The sequence below is a fragment of the Balaenoptera musculus genome, chromosome 4 (assembly GCF_009873245.2).
Source record: "Balaenoptera musculus isolate JJ_BM4_2016_0621 chromosome 4, mBalMus1.pri.v3, whole genome shotgun sequence".
NCBI lineage: Eukaryota > Metazoa > Chordata > Mammalia > Artiodactyla > Balaenopteridae > Balaenoptera > Balaenoptera musculus.
Window position 1 is genome coordinate 71895022 of NC_045788.1, and position 15252 is coordinate 71910273.

A 15252-nucleotide genomic window follows, 5' to 3' on the forward strand; every position below is an offset into this window, starting at 1 on the left:
GTGTCCCCTGCATTGGCAGGCAGATTCTCAACCACTGCGCCACCAGGGAAGCCCTAGATTGATTTCTTAATCTGATTTTCCCTTACCCATCCAGAGATGCCAAATTCCAAAAGGGAAAATTACCTAGTTTTCTAAAACATATTAGTACCTTCTTTCCCAAAGCACTCAGGAAAATGAAAAAGGCTTTTAAAGCTCTAGAGGACGTATTTGAAATGCTGTGTACTTCTACCTTGGCAGTGAAAGTAAAAACAAGCCCAGATTCCATTTGAATGGTACGGTGTCTATCTAATACTTTTCTCCAGGAATTCCAGGCCCTGCTGTGTGTAAACACTCTCTGCTTTCCCCTAAGGGAATTAGGTGGTCAGCATTATTGGTCCAATTTGGCAGCTAGTAAAGCAAAGCATGTGATGGGGGACTGATTTGTCCAAAAGAACACAGCAACAGTGTTAGGCATAGCTGTTCTCCACTTTGTCTTCTTGATTAAGTTGCTCTTTCAGACTAGAAATTATGGTAAGGACCCAGTGAGATTAAGGACCTCATTGTAAAGCGGGGAGAAGAGGGGCACCAGGGATCACAGAGGGCCATTCCTTCAGGTCTGGACATTTGTTTTTTTTCTCGTTCTAAAGCTGACGTCTCATCAGTGGCTGACAGGCCAGCACTCTGCTAAGCCAGCAAGGACTCTCCTGGGCCTCCCAGGACCTTTATCTGGAATCAGCGTGCTGGCGTTCGCCCCAGTGACCTCGTGTGGCTTGTGTCATGAGCTGATGATACCTGAGTTCAGTCCCCCTTTGTTAAGGGCCTTCTATATGCTGTCCTGAGCGGGGCACTGAGAGAGGCTGCACTTGGCAGAGAGGCACAAGAGAGACCATTTGGTGCTGACTCCAGTGACTGTGGCCCCCAAGGTATGGTAGTCCTGCAGGGAAGCAGCAGGGGCTGTGGGTTTCTGTCACCACTATCCAGGGCACAGGGGAAGGCAGCACGGTACTGTGGACAGCTGTCCTAGCTTTGGTTCAAACACCAGCGCTGTCACTTAGAGTTGGTGGTCTTGGGGAAGTGAGTCATTTAACTTTGCTGAACTTGGGCCTCCTCATCTGCTAAATGAAGGTAATGATCTCTACCTCAGAGCGAGGAGATTAAATTGTATAATATATGTAAGTTCCTGGCACACGGAGGCACTCAGTAATTACGGTCATTGTCATGACTGGTTTAGTCCCGGTGTCTCTAGGTGATCCGATTTTGTTAGACTGGAAGCCGTGCTTCCCTGGTTCCCTTGGTCATTCCTGTTTAGGCTTGTATCTGTCAAGAAGGTCCACAGGTGAAAAATTACAGGCATTCTGGAGCTTGCCTCAAAGCACACCCATTGTTCTCACAGGAAAATCAGGAAGCTTCCAGACTGAAGGGCCCAGGCCCCCCATCTGGAGGGTGGGGTGGAGTGGTATTTGAACACACTTGTTTTTCTTTGCAGATTTTTTTTGGAAATCTGAAAGGGCAGCGCCTATTGCTAGCGAGACAGTGTTTTCCATCTGTGTCTTCTCTCTCAGATGTTGTCTGTCATTAGGCTTGGGGGTTTGGGAGGGGATCAGATCTCCAGGGACTCAGGATCTGCCCCCAGATATCCTGTCTAGGAAGAATTCTTTTTAAAAAATGTCGGGGAAGGAGACCAAGGTGGTTCCTGGAAAAGTTTCACGGCTACCCTCCCTCCTTCTCCTCTTCCTTCCCCCTGCTCCAGAAGCTGCTCTTCCGATGCTGGCACAGCTGACCTTGACATTGACAGACAAGCCCCGCCTCCTTTCCCACAACCCATTCCTATGGGGCTCCTTTAACTGAAAGGTATGGCCTTGGGCCATTTGTGCCCTTTCTTGGGCCACACACAGCTCCATGAGTGGGTGAAACACACATTACAGATGTGCACAGTTTGTGCAGGAGAGTGTGAATCTTTGTCATCTATAGGCTTTTGGTTTTTTCAAAGGTTACAGGAGATACCAAGTGCCACCTTCTTGTAGGCTGTTCCCCCTCACCCCCAATTCACATACTGAAGTCCTAACCCCCAGTACCTAAGAATGTGACTGGATTTGGAGATAAGACCTTTAAAGAGGTAAGTTAGGTAAAATGAGGTCATATGGATGGGCCCTCATCCAATACGACTGGTATCCTTATAAGAGGAAATTTCGCCACAGACAGGTACAGAGAAAAGACCATGTGAAGATATAGGGAGAAGATGGCCATCTACAAGCCAACGAGAGAGGCTTCGGGAGAAACCAACACTGCTGACACATTGATCTTGGACTTCTAGCCTCCAGAACTGTGAGGAAATAAATTTCCATTGTTTAAGCCACCCAGTCTATGGTACTTGTTATGGCATCCCTAACAAAGTGTACTTCCCATTTATGCACTGTCAAGTTTTGTGGTCTGTTTTTGTTTTCAATTGGGAGTCTTTCTTTTTCTTGAGTTTGAAGGATAGATTCAAGGGGAGGTTGTTTTATTGATGAGTAAGATTTGCTAGAAATCACCTGCTGAAGCTCTTTGGCAGATTTAGAAAAGGACAAAATGCAAGCCCGCACTCACCAATGTCAGTGTATATTTGCACCACGTATCCTAAACCATAGAGATAATCGGAGGAGATGGATGTATTTGTATTGACACAAGAGGTTGTGAGTTTATGGGATTTGTCCCGCCAAGCAGTACCAGGAAAAATGAGTAATTATGATAGCAAGTTTTTCATCTTAAAAATTGATTTATAAGCATCGTTAGAGAACTTGATACTTGTTTCACTTAAAAGGCTCTTTTTTATTTAACAAGAAATATGTTTCTGCCAGTTATAATTCCAGCTAACCTAATACAGTATGTTCTGGGCTTCAGTTGTTGATAATTCAATAAACCTTTAGTACATTTGTAGTTCTTTCTGGGGCCAGAAGATTCTAGACTTTTTTATAAAAACAACTTTCTTTTGAATAGCAGTTTCAAAGAAGTCACATAACAACCCTGTGAGGCAGTACACATATCATTACTAACAACTATCATTTGTGGAGCGTTTTATCTCTTACATTCATATACACCATCTTGTTTAATTGCCAGAGAAGTTAAATGAATTGGTTGAAGATACACAGCAATCTTTAATGTTGAACTGGGATTAGAATTCAAGCCAGAGCTTTTTCCATGACACCATCTTTTTTCTTTACAAATAGGCTTAGAGTTTGGTCTCTGATGGTCTAAAAGTCCTGGAACTAATTTCCTACCCATCCTTCCTGGACCAGTTCAGATGTCACCTCTTCTGTGTAGACTCCCCAGATAACTTACAACACAGAACTAATCGCTCCTTCATCTGCAGCCCCAGAGCACTTTTTCAGGCCCTTCCTCACAGTTCTCACTCCCTTTTGTTTATATTTTGGTTTTCTATGTACCCATTTTATCATCCCAATAGACTGAGCTCTGTGAGGCTGAGAGGAGGACTTCCTCAGCCCAGCCACCCCAATGCTCAACCGACAGTGCTCAATGTGTGTTAAGGATGTGAAGATGAATTGCACTCACGTGCCCCAAATGTCAGGTTCAGAGGTGCTCTTTGGCCAAACAGGAGTTCTCAGAGTGTATGGGAACATAGGCGCCTCATCTACAAGAACTGGATACATTTTTCCTGATGGAAGGATGACTAATTCACACTACCCCACACCTAAACTAATGCCATCTTCTTGCTACTCCCCAACTACTTCTTTACTTTGGTTTCTTCACTCTTTTGTTTTTTTCCTTGGGTAGGTGTCAGAGGTTCTAACCACCCACCCTACCTCCTGTGCCCTCCTGCCCCCAGCCCTGGTCCACAAACCTGGAGGAACTCCAAAAACAAAGTGGCCTTCAACATGTAGACTCATCAACCTTCAAATTCCAACCTGGAGCCACTGAGGAACCAGGGGTAGCAAAAACTTGGTGGGTCTGGAGGCCCATTAATGAAATTCACCTCTCTATTAACATCTTAGAAATGTTACTACTGATAGGATACTGTTTAGAAAAATTTTCAGATGGTAATTTTTCAGGATGCTGGAAGATAACTCACGATTAGCCATTTTAGCTGCTAAATATTGCTTATCTATATAAATATTTTCCATCACTGGTTTTTCCTTAGTCTCTGGGTTCTCTAAAGGTGTTAGACAAACAGCAATAATGAAACATCCTCTAAAATCTGGAACATTACCACCCCCAGGACCCAGTCTCCAACCCAGATCTGACCCCCGAAATCCCTTTCTCCTCACCCACACTCCAGACTCCCAATAGCTGCTTTGCTCGAGGGAAGGCTTTCTTAAAACTGCAGGTTGAGATGCCAGTTCCTGACGCACAGGCAGACAGCAGGCTGTGCACAATTCTTCCTGGGCAATTCACTTAGAGCAAAGAGGGATCTTTTTTGAGGCTTGAGAATATCAATATGCGGCTGCTTTGCTAAAATGCTTTCTGTCTCTCACAGTCAGAGAAATCTGCTTGCCTTGAGCTAGCCTCCAGTTTCTTGTTAAGAGCTAATTTTAGAGCTAATTTGGGTTCCATTAGTATATGGTTCTGTTGCAAATCTGACATTAACATTGGCGGCTTGAGGAGAAACAAAGGGAGGAAAAGCCTTTTACCCTAACTGCAGCGATGCGGGCACATATGGTGTCATTTTTCAAGGAACAGATTTTTGTCTTTCTTGCCATTTCAGAGCTGTTTCGCTCTGAAATTACCAGCTCTAATTTAATGCAGAACATGTCTGGATGTCACTGCAGAGATCCAGTTAAACTGAGAGAGCTGGCAGGTCCCACAAATTTGCAAAAACAGCATTCATTTGCACAGTATAATGTCTCCCAAGTCCATGCTCGCAGACTGGGAATCAGCCACCGGTGAATGTGGGCTCTGCCCTTAGAATGAGAGCCCTTGAATTGTTCTGTATCTGAGGCTGTGACCCTGATTCCCCAAACCTTTGAGGGGAGGTTACGGCGTTTCCCATTTCACCCCATAGCTAGCTGCCCGCGTGCTGGGGCCCACGTGGCTTTAACTGAGATCTGTGAATCCAACTGTGGCAATAGCAGGGAAGACTTGAGACTTGCTCTCTAATCTGAGTTTTGCCCATAGCTGGCTGCATGACCCTGTTCCCTGAGGCTCAGTGCCTCACTTGTAAAACGAGGGAATTCTCGGATTCTCTGATATCTAACCTCAATAGCCTGTAATAGTAACTTCTGTTTATCTAACTTTTTACATTTTTCTGAGAACTTTCATGTTTGTTATGTCCTGTGATGGTCATAACGTCCTGTGGGGCAGGCATTCCTGTCTTGCACTTGGGAAATTCTGACTCAGAGAAGTGAGGAAACTTGCCCAAGGTCACACAGCTGGTAAGAGGGAGAGCTGGGACTCCAACCCAGTTGGCCTCACTCCCAGTTCAAGGTTCTCAGAAGTCAGCAGATGGAATCAGATAATAAGCTTTAAATACCGTAACTCATCACCAGGGGCCATCTTAGAGGGCAGATAGCCGTGCCCAATAGGCCTACGTTGTTCAAACTTTTCAAAGGTGGGAAGACTGAACAATAACTTGAGAAATTATATTCTTGTTTTGGGACATGCAGTGTCATGAATGAGCACCCAGAAGGGGCTGAAATGTAGTAGGAAAAGTACTAGAATTGGTTCCAGTCTTGGCTCTATCTCAAGTTTCTGTGTGGCTTAAACAAGTACCTTGGCCTCTATGAGACTCAATTTCTAAATGAGGCAGGTGGATAGGATGCTCTCCAAAGTAACTTCCCTTTGGATAGGTCTATGGTTCTATGGCAAAAGGTTCAATGCCAAACCAAACAGCATAGCAGCAGGTGTAAGACTTTTGGTTAGGGAGAACCCTCTATGCCCAAGACATCCAAACTCTATAAAAACAAAATGCTCCAAGAAGTTAAAAAGTGAAGCCGATTTATAAAGAGTGAACAAAGCAGGTTACTTCTGTAAGTGACTAAGCAGATGTGAAAACAGGGGTCAGAAACTCCTGCAGGAGCCAGCCAAGTTAATAACGAGAGAGGCAGGCACAGTACAGGACAGTAGGCAGTGGTGGGGACCGCAGTAAACTGGCAAGCGCTGCCTGACTAAAGGGAATGGTGACAACTCAGCTCCAACCAAGTTTTGCCAAGCAGGAATGTAGATGCAGTGCAGACAATATTCCAGCTTCTCAAGAGAACTGGAGATCTGAATATTCATGTGAAATAGCCTAATTTTTAAGCATTGGCAACAAATCCAAAGACTTAAAACCCTTTCATGACAAATAAAATGTGTCTGCTAGCCATATGCTGCCCAAAAGTACCAGTTTGTTAATTCTGTGTTAACATCTGAGTTTGTGTCTATCTTTGCCTTAAACAATTCCAGAGGGCCTGTTTCCTGGCCTTACTGGGGAGCAGGCTGCAGTAGTGACCTGCCTGTACCATTCCAAGTCAACAATACTTTTCATCCCACAAATCCCATTTTCCTGTCCACAGCCTTTCAGGCTGGACCCCTGACAGGGGCCAGCACTCACGCCCGGTTCCCGCTCTGCCTGCCTGAAAATAACCTTCTCCAGAAAGACAACAGTGAGAGGGGAAAAGTGTGATTTGGCCTTGCTAGTAGGGTAAAGCAGACATTATATTTTTTTCCTGCCACCATTTCTACTTTATTGGATCACATAACCATTTTTATTGTTAATTTAGGTACAAATTAATTGCTGTACAAATGAATGAAAACACAGATGAATGCTCTCACCATTACTTGACACTTAAATGGCAATTACTCGGCTTCGTAATCCAATATAGCGAGTATTAGTGCAGCCGTGGTGCATCCTTTGGCCCAACGCACTGCTAATGGGAAGAATGGATGTCCCTGGAGATCCCCTAACAACCTGAGCAAACCTGGGAGGAAGGTGTTGTCGACCCCAGAGGCTTCGTGTGTACCTGTCTCCTCTTTCCAAGTGTAACTGAATAAAGGCATTAGAGGATTTGATGGTATTTTCATGTCTCTTGTTTTTCCTCTGAGGGGTTTCTTATCACACCTGTGATTTTGTATATATTTGTCTCTTCAGAGCCACAGGTGAAACATCAGTCCTGGAAAGCATGTTGGTAGGACTCCTGTCCAGGCAGCACCAGAGGCCCCCAGCCTGGGTGTGAGGGCCCTGCTATGTATGCCTGTAATCCCAGTGCTGGCCTCATTAGGGTCCTGATCACACTGGGCTGGAACTGTCCAGTTACTTGGCTGAGCTTCCCCCAAATGCACTATAAGCACCTTGAAAGCAGGGACAGCATCTTACCCGTCTTTGTACCCCTGCTCGGGGCATGGTGCTCGGTATTGGTGTGGGCAGTGATGCTCAGAAACGAAAAAAAAATAAAGCTTGGTGAGCCCCTCACTTTATCTGTCTGCAGCACCTTCTCAGTGTATCCTCTCTACATGGTACCACACAAGTAATTTCCTCCTTTGTGTCATAGGCTTTTGTAATTTCCTGCCTAATTTTGTCATCTTACATATAACAGTGAAAGTAAAAACATCCATCTAGAAATATCTCCTTGATTTCCATTTGCCAAATCAATCTCATCTCCCCCTACCAAATAAAATGTAGTTACTTCTTGATCAGATGAAAAGATACTGTATGAGTAATGGAATTTATACTGTATAAAAATTTTATTAAGACAGGAGGAAAGTCCCTTAGTGGACAGCAGTCAATACCAGACTCTAGATTAAATCTAACAAATATTCTTTTTCTTGCCCTTCAGATAGTTGCACTGGAACTTGTTTTGAAGTTTTTATGATGAAATTTTAGATTCTCATCACAGAGAACTGAAGGTAAAGGGTTCCATTACTAGTTTTCTCTAACCACTATAGCCATTTGAGAGCCTGTTTAGAGTTCAGAGAATTTCTGAGTCACTTGCAGGAAATTTTCTTTGTCTGCATACTTTACATTCCAATAGAAGAGCCCTTAACTTTTCGTCAAAAGTGGTTTAAAGCATCAGTTGTAAGCCAATTATAATGACTTTTTTGTAGTTGTTCTTGATTTTCTTACAGAGGTTAGCTGCACAGATTTGTGTTCAATAGACTTTTTCTGTTTTCAAGTTTGTACTCTGTATAGAGCTTAGCATAGTACCTTACACTTGATCAATGTCTGTTGAATGACTAGGTGAATGAATGAATGATTAGATGGATATCTCTTACACAGAGGTGACAAAACATTCATTTATCCTAGAGTGTTCTTCCTTTGATGATGCTAATAGAACTCATAGATTTAGACTAACAGTATGTCAAAGATAAAACAATCTGGTTCGGTATTTTTTCACTTTTCAGATTTCAAAAGCGAGGTTCAGAGAGCCCCAAGATCACTTGGAAGCCTCAAGAGGAATTTCAGGAAATTGTACCAAATATGAACCCTAAGGTAAGCATGGGTTTCCATGGCAACAGAACATGGGCTATTTCATTACTTTCTGCTCTCTTTACATTTGTGCAATTCTCAGAAACTAGCTGGGATTCAGAAGTACATGGAAGACTAGTTCATCAAAACTCTTAAATACTTCTTGGATCTTTTTATCCACTAGTTACTATGGAGTGGAGTTTGGTATTCGGTGGATCAGAACATTCAGAGGGGTCTATTACCAATGCAAGGAGAGTGGAAAGAACTCTGCGTCCTGAGTCAGATGGGGCCCAGGCCCCAGCTCTGGAGCTATAGATCCTGAGGCGAATCAGGTCACCAAGCCCTGCCCTCATCCCTAAAGTAGAAGTGATAGCCACTGTTCCACCTTCCTCACTGGAGCTTGGAAGAGCCAATGAGATAACAGATGTGAAAACGTTTTAGAACTTGTAAAGCATGCACTGTTCTCAATGTGTCCCTAGGGACAGAGTGACCAAGCAGATCCTTTGGAGCATGGGGGTGGAGGGCAACCCCGGGGTACTGTGCCTCCCTGCTCAAGAGCTAAGAAATATAGGAAATTAACCTTCTGAGAGTCAAACCAGTGGTTCCCAACTTTTTCCTGTATAAGCCCTCCTTTTTATCATCAAAATCTTCCCCAGACCCGCTCCCACATGATAATGTTTGTACTTACAGTATTTGTCGATTAAGAAAATACATACTGACCAAAAGCTATTATGAGTTATGTCCACGGTTTAATTGTATTAATTGCTACATTTTATTAATAATTTTGACAAATACTGGTACTAGATTAAAGCAAACTGTGTTAGTTATTCAACCACCAAACACTCACAGATTAGTTGGCTTCTCAAAAGAATTCCCTCTGCTCTCAAATCAGGAAATCCTGCATTGAACAGTGAAACGTAAACATAATGAACAGGTCAGAGGCAAGTAATACAATCATCTTAAGTGGACTCTGGCCCCAGGCTGAAGTCAGACTTTACCGATGACATTAACGTATCCAAAGAAACAAGGTGTTGTTTACAAGAAGACCTGATTGCCAGTGGAAGCCAGAGGAGGTAGCTCCACTCAGATGAGCACTGACAGCGCCCTCCCAGCCCTGCCCGGGAAGATGTGCACTGACCTAGAGACTCAGTCTCAGGTCCTGGTGGAACAACTCCTTCTGTTCCACTCCAGGCTCAACTGAGTATTCTTGCTGCCAGCTGAGAGCAACCAGACATCCTGACTGTTGTATTTTCATTGCAGTTGAATGTCTTGGCTGTAGATCGTATAGCCATCCTAGGAGCTTGGGTAAGGTGAGACCAGCCCCGAGCAATGGCTGACAGGGCTGAACCTGGCCCTGAGGCCTGTGCGTAGTCTTGGGGCCGCCACCCTATTGGCCCTCACTTGGAGCACATCTTCTTTTTTCATTACCGCAGCCATGATTTCTCCACCTCAGCACGATTGACATTTTGGATCCAATGCTGCTTTGTCGTGGAGTGCGGTTTTGTGCATCGTAGTATGTTGAGCAGCATGCCTGGCTGCTCCCTAATGTACAGCAGTAGCATCCTGACCCTGCCCCCCCCACCCCCACCCCCGAGTTGTGACAACCAAAACTGTCTGCAGACATTGCCAAATATTCCTAGGCCAGGGGGAATGACGCCCCCGTCCCCCCGCCCAGTTGAGAACCACTGGCATGAACCGTTCTAGTTAAATGTCTACAGGATGCAACCACATGGGGTTCTTCTCAAAGACTAGCTCATTCCCAAATTACAGTACCTTCAATTTATATACAGTGTCGCCTTTATCCAAAAGATGTTAGAATTCTTAAAAAATCAATTTCAAGGAGCTTGTGTTAATTTAGAAATATGGTCAAGCTCCACTTCACTATAATGCAAAGGAAATAGGGATTCTGGCAGCTGAGTGAACTGAAACTTCCCTCTGATGCCCTAGTGATTCTAGGTCATCCTTCTGAACATCAACTGCCCCTTTTTTAAAAGTGTAATAGGGATGGATTGTGCTGACTAGGGGAGCCCCTGGAAGGTGTTGATATTTTGTTTATTTTAAAAATAAATCCTTGATTTGTTTTTGATTTCTTATTATTTACCTCTTCCTCCTTAAAACAGTACAAAAAAAGACATTCCAATTACCTGAGAAATTCAATCAGTTTTGTGCTGCTAAATTGAGGATTTTTGCTAAAATGGTTCCAGCTTTCCCTAAGTAATTCTTCCACTGGAAATTCCTTCTTCTGAGAAGAGCATTCTCACCACAGTCAAACCCTTCAGCAGCATAGAGTTCATCACTGCTCCTACTTACAAAGAGAAATTTCCACCTAGTTCCATTCAGGAGTGGGGTTTTCCCCCTTGGCCTCATCCCTGCTCCTGGACCCCCAGGCCGTCATTTGCTGTTCCAGGCCTTATAAGCACTGAGAGCTGGTGCCCAATGAGGGTTCACACTGAGCCCCGCACTGAATGCCTCCACGGGCTCCCTTCTTCCCCCGCCCCTCCCCCATTACAAGGACTCAGGTGTTTTCCCTCTTCTCATCCCGGCTCAGCTGCCTCTTCCTGCTTCCCCAAGCTCAGTTCTGTCTAGTCTCTGGGAGAAGAAAATCTGGTTCCACAAGCACTCTCTGAGCTTTTGTGTCTAAACCCAGGTTCTGTGGTTTCTGTATTTATTTATTGTTTCAGTTATATATTTCTATATTTTTTCAGATTATTTTCTATTATAGGTTTTTACAAGATACTGAATATAATTCCCTGTGTTATATGGTAAATCCTTGTTGTTTTCCTATTTTATGTATAATAGTGTGTATCTGTTAATCCCATACTTCTAATTTATCCCTCTCCCACCTCCCTTTTCCCTTTGGTAACCATAAGTTTGTTTTCTATGTCTGTGGATTTTTTTCTCTTTTGTACATAGATTCACTTGTATTATTTTTTAGATTCCACATATAAGTGATATCATATTCTATTTAACTTTCTCTGCCTAACTTACTTCACTTAGTATGATATCCTTTAGGTCTATCCATGTTGCTGCAAATGGCAATATTTCATTCTATTTTATGGCTGAGTAATATTCCATTGTATATATATATATATATATATATATACACATCTTCTTAAACCAATCACCTGTTGATGGGCACTTGGGTTGCTTCCATATCTTGGCTGTTGTAAATAGTGCTGCTATGAACATTGGGGTGCATGTACCTTTTTCGAATTAGATTTTCTTTCATCTTTTCTGGATATATGCCCAGGAGTGGGATTGCTGGATTATATGGTAGCTCTATTTTTATTTTTTTAAGGACCTTCCATACTGTTTTCCATAGTGGTTGCACCAATTTACACTCGCACCAACAGTGTAGCAGGGTTCCCTTTTCTCCACACCCTCTCCAGCATTTATTATTTGCAGACTTTTTGATGATAGCCATTCTAACTTGTGTGAGGTGATACCTCATTGTGATTTTTTTTTGATTTGCACTTCTCTAATAATTAGCGATGTTGAGCATCTTTTTATATGCCTGTTGGCCATCTGTGTATCTTCTTTGGAGAAATGTCTATTTCGGTCTGCTGCCCATTTTTGGTTGGGTTGTTTGTTTTTTTTTATATTGAATTGTACGTGCTTGCGTGTATTTCTGTCAGTGTGGACTAGAGTGCCCTTGTGTACCAGTGAGAAGCAGAGCAAAAGGGAAATATACAGGTTAACTCTTGGAGATGTAACCCTGTCTTGTGTCTCACCAACTATTTGAGACCGAAATGAAGATGAAAAGGGGTAATGATCAAGGCAGCCCTGCACAGGAAGCCCCTTCCCATGCAAGCTACGTAGAGACTCAGGATGGCTGGGGCCTTGAACTCCATTTTTTTTTTTTTTTTTGCTGCACCACGCGGCTTGTGGGTTCTTAGTTCCCCAACCAGGGATCGAAACCGTGCCCCTTACAGTGGAAGCACGGCGTCCTAACCACTGGACTGCCGGGGAATTCCCCAATCTTTTAGTCTTTTCCTGCTGGGGAAAAGGAAAACAAAAACCCTGCTTGGGGTTAAAGAGAGCCTCTTTGGGGTCCCTGGGATATAAAGGTAGAGGTTCTGAGTTTGAGACCTTGCAAAAATCACCCCCAGTGAGAAGCCTGCTGGGAGGAGGAAGTGCAAGCAGGCTAGCCCTCACTCAAGGAGACCCCTCTAATGAGAGATGGGGAACCCATCGCAGTGGCAGCTGTTCTCCACCTGGCCGAGTCCTCCCATGACAAGCAGGAAAAGAGGGGAACCTGGTCTAACTGTGAGGCAGGGGGTAATATAAAGGCTTGCCTTACAAGTGCCATTCTCTCTTTCCCCAGCAGGGTGGGCTGGGTGCCAGCAGAGACACCCAGCAGCTGCTGCCTGCCCTATGGTGCCTTTGTGCACAAGACACATACTGTAGTCTTTGTGTGGAAAAGCCCCACCCAGGGCACCTGACACTGAAAGTGAAGCACCCATGGTATTTCAGCCTCGGCTCAGCTGTTCAGCTGGGTGCCTTCAGACTGGCACAAACTGCACGGTCTTTCCTGCTGTGGCCCTGCTCACCCCAGTGAGAAGTAAGGAGACCAAATTTATGAAGACTACTGGATGCCAGATACTACACACACACACACAATTTCATTTAATCACCTCAACCATCATGTGAAGTAGGCATTTTTATCCCCATTTTAAAGATGAGGTAACTAAGGCTTAGCAAGGTTAAGCAGCTTGCCCCAAATCACGCAGCTAGGAAGACTTTTTGAGTCTTCACAGAAAGGAACTGATCTGGAGGCTCTGAACAGCCTGCTGTTTCCCACTGCTGCTCTCCCTGGGAAATTGTGGATAAGCAGTGACCCAGGCAATGAAGGACTAAGAATCACACTGAGGACATAAGAGATTTCACCTGCCTCCTCAGACAGGAACGCAGGAAAGGGCTTTGCCTGGGAAGGTCTATTAGGGCAGTTCTCAGAGTGAGGCAGGACCAGCCACCTAGCATCTCCCGAGAAAAATCACTGCTCTCTTCAGAAATGCAAATTTTTTGAGATTAAAAAAAAAATCTCAAATTTGCTTCTCATCTGTAATTTTATAATGACCATCCTATTTCCTAGTTGACATGTGCAGCAATAAAATAGCTGGAAGGTCAGCCAGGGGCATCAAGGGGGGCGCGGGGAGGAAAGCTGGGGAATTCTGTGTCCTCCTCTGAATCAAGTGTGGGGTAGAAAGGAACCCCAAGAGGGAGGAGAGGTGGTAGCAGCTGAAAAGAAAAGACCATGCTCCCTGGGTCTGTAGGAGGAAAGTGGTCCCCAGAGAGAGCAAAAGGTGGGTAGGGGATGGCGGGGGTGGTTCTCTGCAGGACACCGTGTGTGTCCATCTCCGCCGCAGGCCTGCAGGGCTGAGTGTGAAGAGCTGTGCGGAGCCCTGCATCCGGTCGGAAGTACAAGTCTGGAGCTCCTGGCTCGGGATGCTGCAGCTGCTTGGGCGAACTGCACAATCAGAATTCTCCTAGCGCTTCGTGCCCGCAGGAATCTAGTCACGTGGTGGACGTGGTGCCTGGAGCTGGGGGGTCAATGAGAGCTCAGTCTGCGAGAAAAAGCGTTCCTTCCCTCTGAGACATATCCTGCTTCGCTATGCACTGCTGGGCTTTTCCCCACAGGAAACCTCACCACCTGCGGGAAAAGGCTCGGGCCAGTGACCCGGGCCAGGTTGCTGGGCTCCCCGGGCGCGGGAGTCTCAGGCGCATGCGTGGTGAGCCGGGACGAAGGGAAGCACTTTCCCTTCCGACTAGGATTTTTTCTTAGCAGAGGCTCGTTATTGGTACCTCCGTCTCCTTTAATTCATTTTCCTCTCTACCACAAGGCTGACTTCTCACCAAGCTAGGATCTCATTCCTGAATAACTGTAGGGCGAGAGCTTTAGCGAGATCATTTCCCTCCTCTCCTACCCCTTTGCCAAGGATCTGTAATTAATTAAGAGGGCTAAAGCTTTCATTCGAATTTCCTGAGTCAAAACCAAGGCTTTGTTATTTCTGGGTTTGGTGGGGGGGGGGGGTCGAAGGAGGAGCAGATTTCCCTCTCTTCGACTTCCTCCAGGTCTCTTGATGGGAAGGCATTTCGTAGTCATTTAGGCTCACATCGGTGATGTAGATCTTCTAGATACTCTCCCTCCAGCCCACTCAATCCCCCTCTGCCGAATGACATGCTGGACCCAAGATCTCGCCCATTTTGAGCCTCCCCAGATCCAGCTTCTTCTTATTATTGATGAACCTCCCTCCACACCCAGGACCAACAATTCCCTATTTTCAGAGAGAATTTGGTTCCTCCCTGTTGTTTTCCAGTTTGTTTTGTGCTGCTGCTTTTTGTTCTTCCTCAAAAAAACCCTCATTCCTGTCAAAGACCTGTCAGAAATCACTACTCTCCTATGTAATGGGCACAGATGTCTTGTCAGAAATCCGGGCTCTCCTATCAGCAATCCCTGTTTTCCTGTCAGAAATCACTGTTGTGGTCAGGAATCACCCCACTTCCTTTAAAAATCACTGTTCTGAGAAAAATCACCACTCTTCAGAAATCCTTGTTCTCCTGTCAGAAATGCACTAATATCCTGTCGGAAGTCAACATTTTCTGTCAGAAATCCCTGTTTTCCTGTCATAAACCCATTGCTCTCCTGTCAGAAATTCCTGCTCTCCTGACAGAGATCCCTGTTTGTTGTCAGAAGTCATTACTTTCCCACTGGAAATCGCTGCTCCTTGCCTGATCCTTCTCTCCACAGGATATTCAGAGTTGTTTGTCACGCTTTGACACTGATAGCTTTCCTGTGACTTCCATCCTGCTGGCTGTTCACACCTGTTTTGCTGCATCTCTTGAAGCTCAGCGCTGGGTGCGGAAGCGGCCTGGGCCAGGGGGAACTGCACTGGGGCGTC

The 15252-nt window shown here is 44.9% G+C and overlaps 1 long non-coding RNA gene across 2 annotated transcripts; it reads left to right on the forward strand.

Annotated features, from left to right (window-relative positions):
- Positions 1-2185: 2185 nt before the first annotated feature.
- Positions 2186-9591, forward strand: LOC118894935. Of its 2 annotated transcripts, XR_005019791.1 has the most exons (4): positions 2186-2304; positions 7725-7794; positions 8290-8377; positions 8538-9591. It is a non-coding gene; the product is annotated as an uncharacterized LOC118894935 (long non-coding RNA). The 2 variants fall into 2 exon arrangements; XR_005019792.1 differs by lacking the exons at positions 7725-7794; positions 8290-8377; positions 8538-9591 and adding exons at positions 3751-3918; positions 6672-6939.
- Positions 9592-15252: the final 5661 nt, after the last annotated feature.